The 17,949-nt window shown below is 44.7% G+C and overlaps 1 protein-coding gene across 2 annotated transcripts in view; it reads left to right on the top strand.

The window, feature by feature from the left end:
• FAM117A (family with sequence similarity 117 member A) overlaps window positions 1–17,949 on the top strand; it is a 35,443-nt gene that overhangs the window by 4,734 nt on the left and 12,760 nt on the right. The window lies entirely within an intron of this gene.

Genomic DNA, 17,949 nt, shown 5'->3' with positions numbered 1-17,949 from the left:
CCTCGGCCGGGCCGCCGCCCCCTGCCGCGCGGGGGGGGCGTCGGCCGGGCCCGCCGCACTGTCTTATGCGCTTCTTGCCCGACGGGTGTCCTCCAGTACCACGCGGACACGCTTTCTCTTCTTCACACGGACACGCACGCGCACAAACGTAGACACACAGACCCCCTCCCCCCCATACACATACTTCCTTGGCTCCTCTCTGTCTTTCTCGCACGTACACTTCTCCTCCCCCCTCTCACAGGCGCACACATATGGACATGCAGACTGCCCTCTACACACACGCGCGCGCGCACACTGCCCCCCACGTGCACTTTTCTCACGTTCACTTACACGGTAAACAAAGCATGTGAGGCAGCCCTAGTCCATGGCTCTGCCCCCCTCCCCCCGCCTCACAAATGTGGTGTGGCATCTGGGTTGTTTGCCCAAATCTTTCCCTTCAGGCTGGGGCAAGAAAGCTCCTGTTGCAATTGCTTGATGCGAGAGCCCATTGCACCTCATCTTTGTTGTCCAACCGGCCTCGCCTCATTTACTGCCTCAGGTGCAACCCCTTCAGAGGGGAAAGCATGAGGTGCCTAGCTGGTTGCAGGAAGGGGCATGAGAGAGCGGCACCATGCCAGCTGCCAGGGTTGGATTAGTAGCTCGACACCAGCTATGTGTATTTATGTTCTCACCCTAGTTTTGCTGTAGGGAGGGATCTTTGCAAGCAGCTCACCTCTGCTCAGCTTTCACTCTTAAAATGGAAGCCAGGCTCAGTCTCTCCTAGGATGGATGGGAGGGTCGTTTAATGTCTGTGAAGTGTTGTGGAGGTGAAATGCTGAACTGAGTGCCACTATCAACCAAGCAAGATGGAGAGCAAACTAGCTAGTGATCTTGTCTAGCATATGGCTCAAGCTGCACCACCTGTACTATCTCCTACAGAAATATCTGTTGGGAAGAGAGAAGGGGCTGTCAATTTATGAGGGGTCAAATATCCAGTGTCCTGATTCTGTTGGATTAGTTGCATTATAACACCAGTCCTTGTGGGTTGGCCTTGCACAACCTCCTTTTTCAGCGGCATAATTAGTTTTCAGTTTAAATCAAAGCTTAAATTTAAATTTTGAGTTGTTAGAAGCAGGTGCTACACTCAAAGTGTGAAGCAAATGCATCTTGGTGTAAATATTTGGTCCACTTGGTGGAACTTGGCCTGTAAGCCCTGCGTTTTTCCTGCATCTTCAAGCTGAGTGGGGAGCACCTTTGGCACCAGCCACAACTACTTTAGAGTTCTTCAGATGGCCGACGTTGCAACTGTGAGACTGAAGCTGAAAACAAGTTGCAGGCTTCAGCAGCCTCTGATAACATTAGAAGTGCTTGAGAGGCTTTTTAAATAATTTTTCTCTGGGTGAAATACTCCAGGATGAATTGTTTTACTGGGACCACCCTGTCATTGTTTGTATTAAGGTGGTACCCAGAAGGCCCACTTAGGATATCATTCATTAATGTTATATCAATACTTTTCATAGTTATTTTCTTTGTTCTCTGCATCAAGGAAGTAGCCTCGCCTAGAGCAGTAATTGTCAACCTTTTTAGACTTGAGGCTCCCCTTGGAAAATGACAGCTCTTGGTTTTCACTTGATTTTTTGAGTATGGAAAAGTAATACTCCAATTCACCTGTTTCAGAGAACTTCAGAAGACTGCAACAGGTCAGAATGTTTTTAACTTGATAAATTCCTCTTTGGAAGCTCTGGGTTTATCTTGTGAATAATGCTTGCACACCTGCCAGTGCTAACATTGAGTGACGTGCCCTGCGGCACCCCTGGTTGAGAGCCACTGGTCTTAAGGCTACAGCTGTGGGGAGTTTGGAAATCTGTGCTGTAATTAAACCAGTGAGGTGATCTTAGGGAGATGATGATTCCCACACCTGTGACATATGAAAAGTTGCCCAGCTTGTTCACTGAGGGAAATCTTTTATGGTGGAAAAGTACATTAAATGATTGCTTGAATGTGTGAAATTGAGGAAGTAGAAATAGGAGAATGTGGAAGAGGTGAGATACAGCACAAGGAAATCTGTGGGGGTGGTTAGTGAAGAGGGGCAAAGAGAATGAGCTAAGCTAAAAGATGTTTTTTAAACTACATTAAAGTTCTTGTGGGATAGGTTTAAAGTGTTGTCTGTGCATTCCAGTTATATGCAAATAGTGACTTTTGATCTTTGGCCTTTTGAGCTCAACAGAGCTCCTCTCTACATTTGCAGGGTTGCAGCAGACTTTCTCTTGCAACCATTTGCCTCATTTAAGGTGACTATAGGTCATGATTAAAGCCCCATTGCTATATACAACTAAAACTGGAAAAAAGTGTGTCATTTCAGATTGGATGGCTCATCCTATTAAAGAGGTCACTTGGCTCAATGTAGAAGTAATGATTTAAATTGATTTTGTAATAAATCGTTATTTGTCTCAAAACTGTATTGCTGCTCTATTTTTAACCTCTTGGAAAAATACAAGTCTGACCTTCTTAGAGGCTTCTTTGCAGCATGTAGAAATGCGGGGTGTTTTTTCTGCTCCATCCCTCCTTCCCATGCATGCAATTGCTGGTTTACTTGTAGGATTGCTCACCAGTGCTAGACTGCTGCTGAAATTTTTCTTACTATAGGAAACACTAAAAGAGCAGTGGAACACTTGTTTTTGACTAACCACAGGATTACACAGACTTATCAAATAGAAAGGTGTGTTGGCCAAATGTTGGGCCTGACAGCCACCATTTTAAAATGGTTTCATGTCCTAGCTGTTTCTCTGCCTTAGAGAAGTGATTGTTATAACCCATCCTCTAACTCAGGGGTGGGCAATTAGTTGGGCTCAAGAGCCATATAAGCTGTTTTGGTGAGCTGTTGCAGGCTGGGGCAGCACCCTGCAACAACTAACCAAGACTCCCTATGTGGGATGGTGTCCTGGGGAATAATGTTCAGGAGTGGGAAGGGCAGGCAAGGCTGGGATCAGAGGGCAGAGTCACAGGATGATGACATTGCAGAGCTGGGGCTGGGTCAGCCATGATCTGCTGCATGCATGCCCCTGCAGTGGGCACAGGTTCCTCAGGCAGGGGCATGCAGGGATCAGATTGCAGCTCTTCCCTACCCTGGCCCTGTGCTATCACTGCCCCATGGCCCTGGCCCCAGACACAGCTCCCTACCTGCCTGCGCACCCTGCCCGCACCACTCCCTAGAGCAGTATCTGGGGCTGGGTCCGGAATCATGGAGTAGAGACAGCGCAGGGCCAGGGGAGGGTTGGAAGCTGCACTAGGCATCACTGGGGAGGCTGCAACACCCACAAGAGGGAGAGGAAGAGTGTGACCCCTGTGGAGGAGGCTCAGGAGGCCAAGCAGAGGTGGCAGTGGCACAGGACAGCTGTATGTCACTGCCAAGCCCACCATTGGGAGGGAACTTAGCCCCTCTCCTTTTTCCCAGCCTAGGGTGTGTAGGTGGGCAAGGCAGTGGAGTGGATCTGGCAGTGGCTGTGTCCCATATGCATTTGGCAGCGGAGGCCAGGACTGGGCCCAGGGAGGTGGGTGGCACTGGGGCACCTTGTCCCATGTCAGCCTGCAGCTTGCCCTGGAATGCCAGTGTGGCACCCTGCAGCCCTACTGGCTTGGTGGGGGCATCATGGCATGGGAGTAGCAGCTGGAGCCCCAGTGAGGATGCTGTTTCCGGGGCCCAGTCTCCTTGGAGACTGCTCGTAGCCAGGTGGGGTGCTGTATCCAGGGCTGGGGACTGGTCCCAGGCCTCGGACGCATCTCCCCACCTGGCTGCACATGGTATCCGTAGTGATGTGGCCCTAGGTGCAGTGTCTTCACCAGGGCTCCTGCCACTGCCCCTCTACCGCTATGCTCCACACCAAGCTGGTGGGGCTGGGGCTGCCACTGTTGCACAGCCATGCTAGGGTGAGCTGCAGGCTGGCATGGGATGGGGTGCCTCCTGGCAGGGCTGAGGGACCTGCCACTGTCTAAGCAAAATGACTCCATAGGCGAGTGCCATATTTTTCCCACCCCTGCTTTAAAGTGAGAATGACCATTCCTAAAGTGTTGTCTTTCATTATTTTGAGGCTTACAGTGATAGCAGTGTTGTTCTTGCCACTGACAAAATTAGTATTGATCAGAGCAGCCATTAAATGAGTGTTTTGCCCAATTTACTCCTGAAACAAGTGCATGAAATAAATGGACGTTTCCTTGAGCACTTGCTTCCCTTCAACATTCACATGCACAAGAACAAATCTGAATCTGAAGTGAGACTGCTGTGAACATGGTAGTTTGTCACTGGAAGAAAATTAACGCAAAACTTAACTGAAATTAAAAGCCAGCCTGCATGTCTGTATGCTAGCTTGGTATGAGTCCCTTTTGTGGCTTTGGCTGTTCTGTAACATGGCACTAAGTGCTCCTTTCTAGGTTTTTCTGAAGGTTAGAAGGCTGAAAATCCTCTGACAATCCATTTATGACTTATAATTGCTAGCTGTCCTTTCTTTCTGGCCTTGTGTTCTTAGTGCAGCAGCTCAAGGGAGTTCCACCCCCCACCCTTATTGCACAAATTTCATGTACAGCATGTAAGTCCAGTACTGTTTGCCTCTGTCCCTGTTCATACCCTCAATTTACCACCTGTATGTGTGGGAACTGGTATGAGGAATTAGCTACAGCTTAATTGACAATCTTGAGGTGTTCCCTAATCTGACACTTGCAGTCTATCCTTTTGGAAGCTTGGAGTCGAGCTCTGTTGTGTTACCAGATTTTTCCTTATCCCTTGCATTGCCTTACTGGGTTGCTCTTGAGTTGCTTGGCTGCTGGCCTTCAGAGGAAGGAGGGGGTGACGCTTTTAAAAATGCTTAGTTCTGGCAGCTTCTCTAGTATTAGTTATGTTTTCAGAGCTTTTGATTGGTGCGCCCAGAATCCAAAATGCTGGGTTGGAGAGAGAATCTTTAGTGACCCAAAGTCTGATTTTGCAGCTGCTCTCTTCTCTTCAAATCCTGCTGAAATGAAATAAGGAGCAGTTGTTGAATCTGTCCCTTAAAAAGCTTCTGTTAAGATGCATAGCTGATCTGCAGTAGAGGAGCCAAGACAGCAGTTCTGAGGCTACTGTAAAGATGTCTGCCTTGGTGTTTCAAAATCCTCACACCTCGACTGACTTATAAATAAGAATCTTATAGGGATGATGATTTTTATTCAATGATGTGGCTTGTGCAGTTACGGCAGGTCAATTACCACCCCTTTCTGAAGATCCTATTCAGATAGGAGCCAGATCCACCCCTTCTCCCTCCGTTCGACCAGGCTGAGAATTACTGGTGCAATCAAAATTCCACGGGTGCTGCAACACTGTCAAGAACCTGTGTTCTTACAAAGGCGGAATTGGTTCCATGGAAACTTTGAAGTTTATTTCTGTTCACTGTACACAATGCTGTGCTGTGTGATGCTCCAGTTTCCTGTAAAGACTGCTCAAAACTCCACATTAACTAGAAAATTTCCCTACTCTGAATCCAAACTCTCAGTTCCACAGGGACCCATGAACAGCGTTTCTACATGATTCATGCCCTTGAATCTACTGGAGTGAGAAACAAATGGTCTTGGCTCATAGGTCGTGCACCAGATGGCTTAAATTTGGCATCTACTTTTCTAAAGTAAAATGCTGAGATTGCTAAGCTTTCTCCAGGTCAGACTGACCAGTAAAAATGGCAACCATTTAGGAGGCTAACTTGTACAGGACCTCGGATCTTAATTTATGTGGTAATACTGGTGTGAAAGTTACTGTAGAGACAAGGTTTTCTGAATTGGAGAACACATAGAAAAAGAGAAGATGGAGGGGTGCATCAAAAAGTGTGTTCACGTTTGTCTTATTCCAAGGATTTTAATTAAAAACTTGCTTATAATGAAATGTCTTCATACTGTAACCTGTATTAAAGGCCCATTTGGCAAGTTGGGGCTGAATGGTTAGCCGACCATTGCCCAGAAATTGTCTGGTGTTTTTTAAGGAGGGTCTCGGAGGAGAAAATTTCTTGGGCCACTGGAAGAGGAAAGCCAGCAGAGATGGAGGTACAAGAGTGTGATGGGTGTCTGGTCTGAAGGATGACCATTGGTGGTGCTGCACTGCCTGAGAGAGGGAGCAGTGGAAGTGCAGATAGGGACAGCTCTGTCTAGTAAAGATGCAAGCATGTATGGGGAGGACCTGCTGGTTAGCGATGGCATTCTTCCAAGTCCTATATTCCACCTAAGCCTTAGCTTAAGGGACTGTATCACTGTTCTTTTTTTTTTCTCTGGAGCATTGCGAGCTTATAAAACTATAAAGTACATTTTAACCCTTTAGGAAGTTGCCTGAAGTGACCTGCCTAGCAAGGATCTAATTGCTTTGAACTTGCCTGCTTCAGGTCCTCCTGCTTTGTATGTCCTGCTAACCCAATGAACTAAATGAGGGAGGAGAGTGGATCCGGCTAACTACAGGCCCATTAGCCTGACTTCTATCCTGGGGAAGATCTTAGAAAAGTTTATTAAGGAGGCCATCCTTGAGGGACTGGCCCAGGCTAACATCCTAAGGGATAGCCAGCACGGGTTTGTTGCGGGTAGGTCTTGTTTGACCAATCTCATTTCCTTCTGTGACCAGGTGACCTGTCACCTGGACAAGGGAGAAGAGGTTGATGTCATATATCTTGACTTCAAAAAAGCTTTTGATCTGGTATCCCATGATCACCTCTTGGCCAAACTGGCCACTTGTGGCCTTGGCTCCACCACGATCCGCTGGCTGGGAAATTGGCTCCGTGGTCGGACCCAGAGGGTTGTAATTGATGGCAGTCACTCATCGTGGTGCCCTGTGACCAGTGGGGTCCCTCAAGGCTCTGTCCTTGGACCCATACTGTTCAACATTTTCATTAAAGATGTGGACATTGGAGTCAGGAGTGGACTGGCCAAGTTCGCCGATGACACCAAACTTTGGGGCAAAGCATCCACACCAGAAGATAGGCGGGTGATCCAGGCTGACCTGGACAAGCTCAGCAAATGGGCAGACGAGAACCTGATGGTGTTTAACACCGAAAAATGCAAGGTTCTCCACCTTGGGAGGAAAAACCTGCAGCATCCTTATAGGCAGTGCTATGTTGGATAGCACTACAGAAGAAAGAGACTTGGGGGTCATCATTGACCACAAGATGAACATGAGCCTGCAATGCGATGCTGCGGCTAATAGAGCGACCAAAACGCTGGCTTGCATCCATAGATGCTTCTCGAGGAAATCCCGGGACGTCATTCTCCCCTTGTACTCGGCCTTGGTGAGGCCGCAGCTGGAGTACTGCGTCCAGTTTTGGGCTCCACAATTCAAAAAGGACGTGGAGAAGCTTGAGAGAGTCCAGAGGAGAGCCATGCGCATGATCAGAGGTCAGGAAAACAGATCTTACGATGACAGGCTGAGAGACATGGGACTCTTTAGCCTGGAAAAGCGCAGGCTCAGGGGTGATCTGATGGCCACCTATAAGTTTATCGGGGTGACCACCAGGATCTAGGGGAACGTCTGTTCACCAGAGCGCCCCAAGGGATGACTAGGTCGAACGGTCACAAACTCCTGCAAGACCGTTTCAGGCTGGACATAAGGAAGAATTTCTTTACTGTCAGAGCCCCCAAGGGCTGGAACAGTCTGCCAGCAGAGGTGGTTCAAGCACCTACATTGAACACCTTCAAGAGTAAATTGGATGCTTATCTTGCTGGGATCCTATGACCCCAGCTGACTTCCTGCCCTTTGGGCAGGGGGCTGGACTCAGTGATCTCCTGAGGTCCCTTCCAGCCCTGATGTCTATGAAATCTATAAATGAGTGGCTTGCCATAATAAGTCTTTATCTGGTATCTGCATGAAACATTCTTCTGGTGTATATTGTAGATGTGGACTCATTGGGATGCTCTTGATGCAATTCAGGCTGAAAAGGGCCTGTTTACCACTTAAGTCTTGTGGGTATACTTGTCTACAGAGAAGGCAAAGCCTGATGTGTATGTGTTCAATTTTGTTTTTCTCCTTTACCTCCCTTTTTCCTTTGTCATAGCAGTTTGAAAATGAACATGAGGCCCTCTGTCTTCTGGGTTTACTATCTGCACATCTCAACTGTAGCAGGTTTTGCTGTTTGTTAGCAGTTTATATCTAGTGAAATTCTTGTGTGGACATGTATAAGGTTCTTGTTACCAAAATAGTGGGCCCAGGTGCTTGTGGTGTCTTTTTTCTTAAATTCTCCTTTGTGCTTTTAACACCTGCAGCTTTCTGGGTGCATTTATGCAAATGACCAAAGATGGGCATTCACAGACATCTTTTTTTTAAATGGGTATCTGCACCATGCAGAAGAATTGTTCCATAGGAGTGTGATTGCTTGGATCGAATAAAACAGTGCATGCTGTGATCTTACTGTTTTAATTGGGAGCTGTGGCCAGTTGCGTGACCTGTTCTAATGCAGGCTGGCTAAAAGTCATACAGCCCTGGAATTAGTAGGTCATCTGATAACTTGAGTATTCTCTCTTAAGGATTTCTGGATTTAAATCTATAGTACCTTGTACCTGTGTGCCCTGGAAGACATAATGTGATGTTGATAACTTGTTGGACGTAGCTGGGAATCTTAGGATCTTACTAATCTTAATTAAACCTCCTCTAATCATTACTCCCTTCTATTATTTTATTTGTTATCTATTATGGCTCTGTAACTGTCAAGTAGAACATGTCCATGTAGGTAGGTTTAATAATAAAATATCACGTGGTAATTTAATGGCTACAGAGTGAATCCTGCCTTGCAGGGGATGTGAAGTTTAATGGTTTTATGCGTCAGGGGTATAGGTTGTAACTGTTTTGGTCTAAGAACAAAGGCAGACAAGGTTCTTTGGGTAACCCTGATATATTTTATTAGACCAATTCAGATAGTTGGGATCATTCTTCTTTGCAAGCTTTTGGATACAAGTACCGTTGGTTAGGCTGAGGAAGTGTCTGCAGTTGGTCTATGCTCTTACCAACTGCATATACTTCCTCAGCCTGACGCATGAGGTATTTGTACCTGAAAGCTTGCAAAGAAGAATTTTTCCAACTATTTGAGTTGGTCTAATAAGATATAAGATTTACCCAAATAACCTTGGTTTATATAAGTTTTCACCCAGGGTTGGTGAGTGGAGGGGGCCATATCAGTCTAATTGAAAACCTGCCTGTCAGCTTCCATATTATATGAGGGATATCGCAAGTGTGGTTAACAGGTCAGGTTGCCTCAGCCATACAAATATAGGGTATTCCGTTCCTCCTTAGGAGGCATTAATTGTATAAAGGGTAACTGAAGACTGAGGTCATAGGATGAATTGTAGGTCAGTGGTCAATAATAGAGCATAAATTATCTTGTATTGTTATGTCAGACAACGAAGATTGTCACTTCAGCAAAATTTGATCATCTAAGTTATAGGAGGGAAATGGAATTATTACCAAAAACACCATGAGATACTTTTATCTCCCTTTAAGACTTTAAGATTACATGGATTGATATAACTGACAACTGGAGCATAGGGAGCTGTTTTGGGAGGAAAAGGCATTCCCTTGCACATGGGAATGAAGATGAAGAGATGTCAGACAAGCTTGACAAATTTGCTGCTGTTGTAGTTGCAAGTAATTCACCTTTTTGTCCTGTGGCATCAAATCTCTTTCCTTTATCTTGCATAAGGTATGGCTAAATAGAATATAAGGCTCTGACTTGAGGCCAAATGCAAAACATAGGTGGCATTATATTCAGCAGAGAGTTTCTCATGAACAGGGGTAATAGGAGCCTGTTCACGGTATTGCTGTCTTCAGCTGATATGAATCATACCTTCAGTCTAAACTTGCTATTCTCAGCTTGTTGGCCTCTGTATATAGGTGTGGGAGAAGGGAAACAAATGCCACATGATTCCATCTATCACTGTTTGACTTTTGTACTGACATTTCAGTGTGGAAAAAAGAGCTCCTCCCTGCCTTAAAAATGCAGGCAATAATCTTTAAAACTTAGTTTCTGTAGGGTAAGTTTGAGATCTGTTTCTTGCCCAGTGTGCACCCTGAAGGAAAGATGTACTGTACAAGTTATGTAAGTCTACCTGCTTTCAGGTGGGAGGGGAAGAGATACTTTGTTCATTTGTTTTCAATTGGTATTTATACAATGAATTTTGAATGTCTGATCAACATGTTTTAGTAACTTTGCAGTGGGTACAGTATAAAACCAGAAGCAGTGGGGTATCAGTCTATGTGACCATGTGAAAACTGCAGAAAAGAACAAATGATATGCAGGTGTTGTTACATTTTCTGATGTGGTTAATGTGACAGCGTGAAAGTGCATAGCTTCTTCCTCGAGTTACGAATGGAAATAACTTGAAGCACTCTGGGTGGAAGGACATCTTTATGCAAGACTTATGCTGCTGAAATGTTGCATAAATGATAAAAATGCTAAGCCACACTGACTGCCACAACCTGATTTTGATGCTTGTGTGGCTACTAATATAAGGTGCTAAGATGGTTAAGCAGCAGTTTAGTCATGTTCACAAGTGAAGTGTGCTGGCAAAGCAACCTGTTTGAACCTGAGAATATACTCCGTGGTAGGATTTACATTAGACCAGGGATTGGCAACCCCCAACATGCGTCAGAGCGTGGTCTGCAAGGCCATTTGGCTCAGCCACACAACAGCTGGCCTGGGCTCTAGGCAGCTGCTACTGGCTAGGGAGCCCTGGCTGCTCATAGCAGGCAGCCAGGAAGCTGCAAGCCCTGCTGCAAGTAGCTTGGGCTCTGTGACTGGCAGCTGCTGCCCAGAGCCCAGGCCAGCAATAGCAGGCAGCTGGGAGGCTGCAAACAGCTGCACTGGGTTCCAGAGTCCTGGCTGGGCTCCGTGGTGGCAGCGACTGCCTTGGGGCACACAGCCAGGAACGGGTCTGGGGCAGTACAACCCTGGCCCCTCCCCTGCTGTTGGCTGCACCACATGCCTCAGGACCATTGCTGTCATGGAGCTAGTGCCAGAGCTTGACCCAGGTGCAGATGTTTGCAGTCTCCTGGCTGTCTGCTGCAGCTGCCCAGAGCCTGGGCTGGCTGTGGCAGGCTGCAAACAGCTGCACTGGGCTTCAGAGCCCCAGCCAGGCTGTGTGGTAGCAGCACTGTGCCCAGTGAGGATGGCACTGGGATTGTGCTGCCCCAGACATCTTCCAGGTTGTGTTCCCTGAGGTGCCCATGCAGCCACTGCAGAGCCCAGAAAGGGCTCCAGAGCAGCTATTTGCAGCCTGCCCACTTCCTGCCACAGCTGGCCCAGGCTCTGGGCAACTACAGCAGGCAGTGGGCAGGCTGCAAACAGCTGCACTAGGGTCTGGAGTCCAGGCACTGGCTCCATGGCAGCAGTGGATATATGCATAATTTGGTGTGCATGGCAGGGAACAGGCCAGGGCATTGCAACCCCAGCCCCTCCCTCACCATCTGTTTGGAGGCGCACATGCACCTGTCACCAGGAACGAGGGTCAGGCTCCTTTCTCACGGCTCCCCCACCATCTGCCTCTGGCTTGCCAAGTCGAGGTGTGGGCTGTGGATGGGGTGTTTTTGGCACTCCAGTCAAAAATGTTGCCAACCCCTCCATTAGATTGTCCAGAACAGTTTGAGGTGCATTTGTTTTCATGTTCATGCTGCTTGGAAGTCTACAGTGAGTACAGAGGAATGAAGGAAAATTTTGGAGAAGGTGGCCTAGCTCTGTGACTAGCCCCAGTTAAAGGAGTAGTGGACACTTGCATTCCTTCTTCTGCCACTGACCTCTTGGACATGTAATTTCACTTCCTTGGGCCTCTGTTTTTCTTGTCTCATGCCCTGTCCCTTTAGATCAGGGCTGGGCAATTATTTTGGGTGGAGGGCCGCTTACTGAGTTTTTGGCAAGCCATCGAGGGCTGCGTGACAGGCAGCCAGGGGCAGATAATTATTCATTTTCTAAATTTTTTTAGGGGCCCCGCAGGCTGGATAGAACGGTCTGGCAGGCTGCGCCCCTGCTTTAGATGGATGCTTAGGAAGAGGCATTATTTTGTGTGCACGCTAGTGACCCATGTGACCTGAGCTCACTTGAGGCTTCTGGGCAGTACTGTAATACATGTTATGTAATGTTGTGGCATTTAATGGGTAAAAAAAAATACTGAACTACTCAATCTATGCTAGTTGCTTGCTTAACAGCAACCTGACCTTATTGGCCTCCATTTCCTTCTCCCCAAATTAATAAAGCCACAAGGAAGGTTTTAGTAACATTATTTTGTAATTGCTTGCTTTGTACTTTTTGCACAGCTGTCTTGCTGTATCTGAAGTTTCTGCTCACCCTGAAAAACTGATTCACCTACTTCATGTCAGACCCCAAAAACAGATGCCCCAACCCCAGTAAGAATAACAAAGGTGACCAGTAATGGGAGAAATGAGGTTGCCCTTAAAACTGGATGTTATGAGTGAAAGGGAGGCCTGGAAGGTCTCATGCATTTTTGCTGCTTGTTTGTAACCCTAGAGTCTTGTTCAAATCTTGTTTATTTTTACTGAAACCACTTCCAAGAACCAGAGAATTGGATTGGGGCTTCATCAGCTTTTTCAGTGAGGGTTGAGAATTAACTTTGATGTTGAATCCTGTACTAGGAAATAGAGTCTCATTAAATATTAACACAAAATAACCCACTGTTTTTAATGGACTACACATTGTTTCCTGTCTCCATTGCTTAGGTTTCACTTTCCTGGTGTGTGATATTGGTAAGCCTCTTAATTCTTTGATTACCTGTAGTCTCTCAGGTAAAAACTGAGTAAATGAGACCTGAATGTTAAAAATCACTAGTGAAAGACTGCCTTGAAGCATCCATTTTGGGTGGTCTCTGTACAGTAGTCATGAAGAGCGGCTGACACCACTTGTCTGTTTTGGTAGCTCATCCTTCACTTACAAAGTGTAAAACTTGGTAGAAAAGCTATGCTTATGTATCTGGTTCAGATGAGCTTGCCTGGACTCCTTAGTGAAGTGGTGCCCTTGTGCCTAGCCAGGCCTGAGAAAATGCCTTTAACATCTTCCAACTTCAAATCTTTGGCTGAAATCCTCCAGCTTTTTATCATATGAAAAAAAACAAACAAACCCCATGCTTTAGATAATCATGATACAGATGAAAAGTTCAGTTTGTTTCCTCCTGTAACTGGGAGTTTAGCTTCAATTTGGATGCTAAATGGTTTTGGGGAGCTGCTCCTAAATGCACTCTTTGGACTCGAAGTTCAACAGAAAAAGCCTAAATGTTAATACCCCTTATTGAATAATTTCCTTCAGTTACATCTGCAGATGGCTCTCCCCAGCTGCACTCTAATGCAGTCTGTAACCAGGGAAATGATTACAAAGCCTGGAATTTCTTTAATTTTGCTTTTGGGCCAGGTCTTAAAACTCCAGCCCACTTCAGCAATCCTTATAGGGCAAGCTGATTTTTTTTGGGTTGGGGTGGGGTGACTAGCCTTGTCAAGCTCCTTGCATTAAGAAATGGGTGAAAGTAACTTTTTTCACATGATTGGCATCCAAGGGGTTGGGCTGCTGCTTTCAGTGTGAAATGTTAGCCTCACCTCCTGGGCTAGATGACTGGAAGGGCATTTGCAGGCTTTTATTTTATGGAGCTTGAGTTTTGAGGGTACTCTTCTGGGTGTCCTGAACTGTGTGCGCAGAGTTTGTGCAAGAATCATGAGGGGCGCTGTGGTTTAACCACAGCTTCTGCCTGTGCACCGGAAGATGCAGTAGATTTCAGCTTTGAGGGTTGTGCAGTTTGTATAAATGTTTACTAAAATAGAACAAAGGGCTCTGACATGTAGCTCTGGTATGTGTGCAAATTCACCCTGTTGACTTATAAATCTTAGAATTATAATTTTTAATTTATAAAAATATTGGCTAAGGTGAAGAGGTGAAACATTTTTATTCTGTTCAGAGATTTTAGTTTGTGAGAACTTGATATCAAGAGGCACTGAAGGATTCAGGTGATTGTGTTGCAGAGAAATGCTTAATGCTATTTGGGGGGTAGGGGCTGAAGAGAGGTGGGAAATGAGAATAATCCAGGTGGATTGAAGGAGATGATGAAATAGTGGTTTAACCTGTCTTTTTGAACTAGTCTCTTCAGCCCCTTGCCCCCTTCCCACTCAGTTTGGCGTCTTGTTTACCCTTCCCCCCCTTATTGCTTGTACATCTGGTATAACTTATGACTACCTGGATTCCTATGGACCTTACCTGCACTAATTTATTATTAGTGATTTATGGCTTTCCTTTCCCTAGGAATAGGACTGCTTCACTGCTTTTTCAGCTCTCAGAACAAAGAGATTTCCTGCTAGTTAATCACCTTCTTACCTGCCCTAATGGATCCTCTTCATCATGCCATAGGTCCTTTAATATTTAGTTGTTCGTTATCTAGATAGGTCTGGGTGAGCATGAACCCAAATTGTCCAGCATACTCTTTTTATAACTATTTCTTCCATGTCTGGTGAAGGCTTTAAATCTCTTTACTTAGGAAGGCCAGTCACTAGCTGTTTTCATGGACAGAACTTGGCCTTCTCTGTGGGATATGTGAGTTTTTAATATTGGAGACTGCTGTGATCCCTTTACCTTAACCCACTGATTATCAGTCAGTATGCCACAGCACCCTAGGGTACCTTGAGATCATTTTGGAGGTTTTACAGGTGTGTCACTCAGTGTTAGTGCTGTTAGGTGACCAAATATGGTTTACAAGATAAACCAAGAGATTTCAAATGGGGTTTGATAGTGTTCACTACATTATGACATGTGATCTTTGAGTTCTTTGCAACAGAAAGAATTGTTCTATTTTCTGTAATCAAAAAACATATGAAAACTAAGAGCTGTCACTTTTTCCAAAGGGTGACTTGAGTCTAAAAATGTTGCCCTAGTCCAGTGTTTCTCAACCTTTTTCAGTATCCCTCTGAAAATGCCAGCTCTTAGTCAAAAAAAAAAAAGAGTAAAAACTACAGAAAAATAGAACTTTTTTTTCTGAGATAGCTGAGTTTGTTGTGAATTGTGTTTGCCAAACCTAACAGTTGCTAATATTGTGTTGCAATCCACAGCACCCTTAAAAGGATCTCAAGCACCCCAGGCTGTAGTAGCATCCTGGTTGAGAAACGCTGCCCTAATGCCTTGACTTTCAGCTCCTGGCCCTGTCTTAAGCTCTTATGAAATGCTTCAGCTTTCTAGAACTTTCTCCATTTTAACCTTGATGACGAATTTAACAAAAGTGAAATAAATTACTAAGGGATTCACTAGCTGTAACTTTTGGGATTCCCAGAACAAAAGACCTGTTCACTGTATGGCACTAAATTGTTTTGGGGTTGCTTGGATCCAAGGTGTGGTCTGGTAGCAATTTAGAAAAAGGAATCTTTAATGTAGCGTATCATGGTTTATCAGTGTATGAATGATTTTATATTAAAGCTCATGGGTGACAAGTTAGTGGTGGAGAACATATTGTCTTACAAATTTGCTATCACTTCTAGAATCCAAAAAAAGATAACAAAAGAAAGAGATGGAGAGGAAGGAAGGAAAGATGTTAATTTTTTCCTCCCCTGTAATACATTTAGTTTCTGTTCTTATAATAGATGGAACTAGTAGAATTGATGGATATTCCTATCAGCTCACATCAACATTTACCAGCACTGCAGTAGAACTCCAATGTAGTAATGGATTTTCCTTGTACCTGCTCAAAGCCTGCAAAGTCTAAAACATTTAAAATAAAAATGGAGAATAAGCCTGTGCTGTTACAAAGTGGTGTATTCCTATTGGTGGCAAAGGCCTCCATCGCTCAGCTGATGCACTACTGCTCTGAATTTGCCAAGAAATGAGAGATCAGTGTTTCCTTTCAATTTAAGAGGTTGTAAAACTGGCATCAGCTTGGTTCGTTTATTATTAAAATATTAACACTGTTACTGCTGATCATTATACTAGCAATGTATAAATAAAACATTTAGCTCAGTGGCTGTCTTGATGTCCTCTAGGACTATCAGATATTTTACCATCTTGGTATAATGCAAAAAGAAAATGGCTTGCATTTGAAAGCTTCTCTAACGACACAGTGGGTCCAATAAAAGATATCACTGTAAGACATCTGTCTTGCAGGGCCATCACTCTTACACTGGTATAATGAAGGCAGTGAAAAATCATGATGTCACATCAAGCAACACTTCATTTGACTTGTGGTGTCTGAGTTGCCTCTAAAGTGTGGTCCACTGGCAGCCCTCCATCTATCTTGTTTTCCTCTCTTTATCTACTTATTTTTAATACAAAAATCTAGGTATACTTTACCTGGGAAGAAGTCTCTGCAGATTTTAGTTGGCTCTACCCAAAATCTCTTGAGCATGCATCCCATTTGGACTGCAAACAGCACAGGATGGAGATGGAACTAAGGTCTCACCTACCCAGTTTTTCAACTGCAATAACCATCTTGGTTAAGGATGCGATTATTATGACAGTACAGCTAGTGTAGCCATATTTATAGTGGCAAAAGGTACCTTTTTGATTATGTTATTTCCTTCATCTAGGAAGCTATACAGTACTTCTATAAAACACCTTTTATTACATGTACTGGATTCCCGGTAGGTTGGCATTACAACATTTCAATTTTACTGCTCTAGCTACAGCTGCAAAACTATCTAGTGTAGACATGGCCTCTAATAGATCACCATAAAAATATAGATGCTAAGGAAGTGGAACTGTGAATTCAGCAAGAGGTAATCTCGGATCCTCCTTTAGTGACCCAGCTTTGTGTTAAGTTTCACTGTGATGTGGAGGGGTCTTTCAGATGCATCTTGTAACCAGAGTCCTGTTGTGGCTTTCAAGTGATATTCCAGCTGGGTATTTGCATCTGTCTGCCTAAAATTCCTCCTGTGGCTTCAGCTGGATCGAGTAGTTGCTGTATGCAGCATGGAGCTGCTACCCAGGTGTGTGAATTGATCTATTTATATGAAACTAATAAAGCTTGCTGCCTGCTTTGGGATGTTGGAGTATGAGGTGCTGTAGAAATCCATTCTTGATCACAGTTGCTTGGGCTCCAACTTGGTTTCAGTTAGTTAATGGATAATCTGTTGCTCATATGAGATCCTTTTAAGAGACATCAAACTACAGTAAATGGCTGGGCTCTTCTCTGAGGTATTTAATTGAGAAATGAGCTGAAACGTCTTAATATGCCTGAGTATTGCAGAACATAATTAAAACTTCCTCAGCTAGATATTGTGGTGTTTAGAACAAATTCAGCCTTAACTTTTGACTTTTATCTATGCTTTAAGATAGATATTTAAAGGGACATCCAATTTAAAAGCTGGTATTTCAAGAGATGCCTGTATCTGAAGTGTGTGTCCTTAAACATCACCCCCAACACCTGTTTATATTTAACTGTCAGTGCAGCAAGGGAGAAACAGTTACAGGGGGATTGGAAATGGACTGTTATACAAATGAAAAAGGTACTGGGAATCTTTTGATAATTTGTTTGTTGCCATCTTAAATTGCACGTGTATTTGGAAGTTTTCTCTTCATTAGCTAAAGGGATATCAGCTTGAGTTGTACTCTAATGGCATTTGAGCAAGTTTATTCAAGATTCAGTCTTTCCTGTCCAAATACAAAAGATGAACCACTTATTTTCTCTGCCTGCACTTCCTTGAAAAGCCAGATGAGCTGAGGCTTCAATGCTAATGTGAAAGGGAAGGACTAGCAAGCGCTTGGAGTCCAACCCTCTAGCGTTAAAGCAAACTGGAAAAGTTCTTTCCGTATTCTCAGATCAGATTATACCTGGGAAAGGGAACACCAAGAGCAGTGCAAAAGTTCCAGTGCAGCCGCAAGAAACTCCCAAATGGTCCTCTGAGATACAGCGACAGTTCTGTTATCTTCAGCAGCTTTACTGGTGCACAAAAAGCAAAAGCACCAAAACCTGGCACTTCTCATCTGTGCAGTTAGCTTGGACCAAATCCAGAGCCTA

This window comes from Crocodylus siamensis, chromosome 4, assembly GCF_052110815.1.
Source record: "Crocodylus siamensis isolate JL-2025a chromosome 4, ASM5211081v1, whole genome shotgun sequence".
In the NCBI taxonomy this organism is placed as follows: Eukaryota; Metazoa; Chordata; order Crocodylia; family Crocodylidae; genus Crocodylus; species Crocodylus siamensis.
The sequence above is the reverse complement of the archived record's forward strand: the minus strand, read 5'-3'. Positions and strand labels throughout refer to the sequence as shown.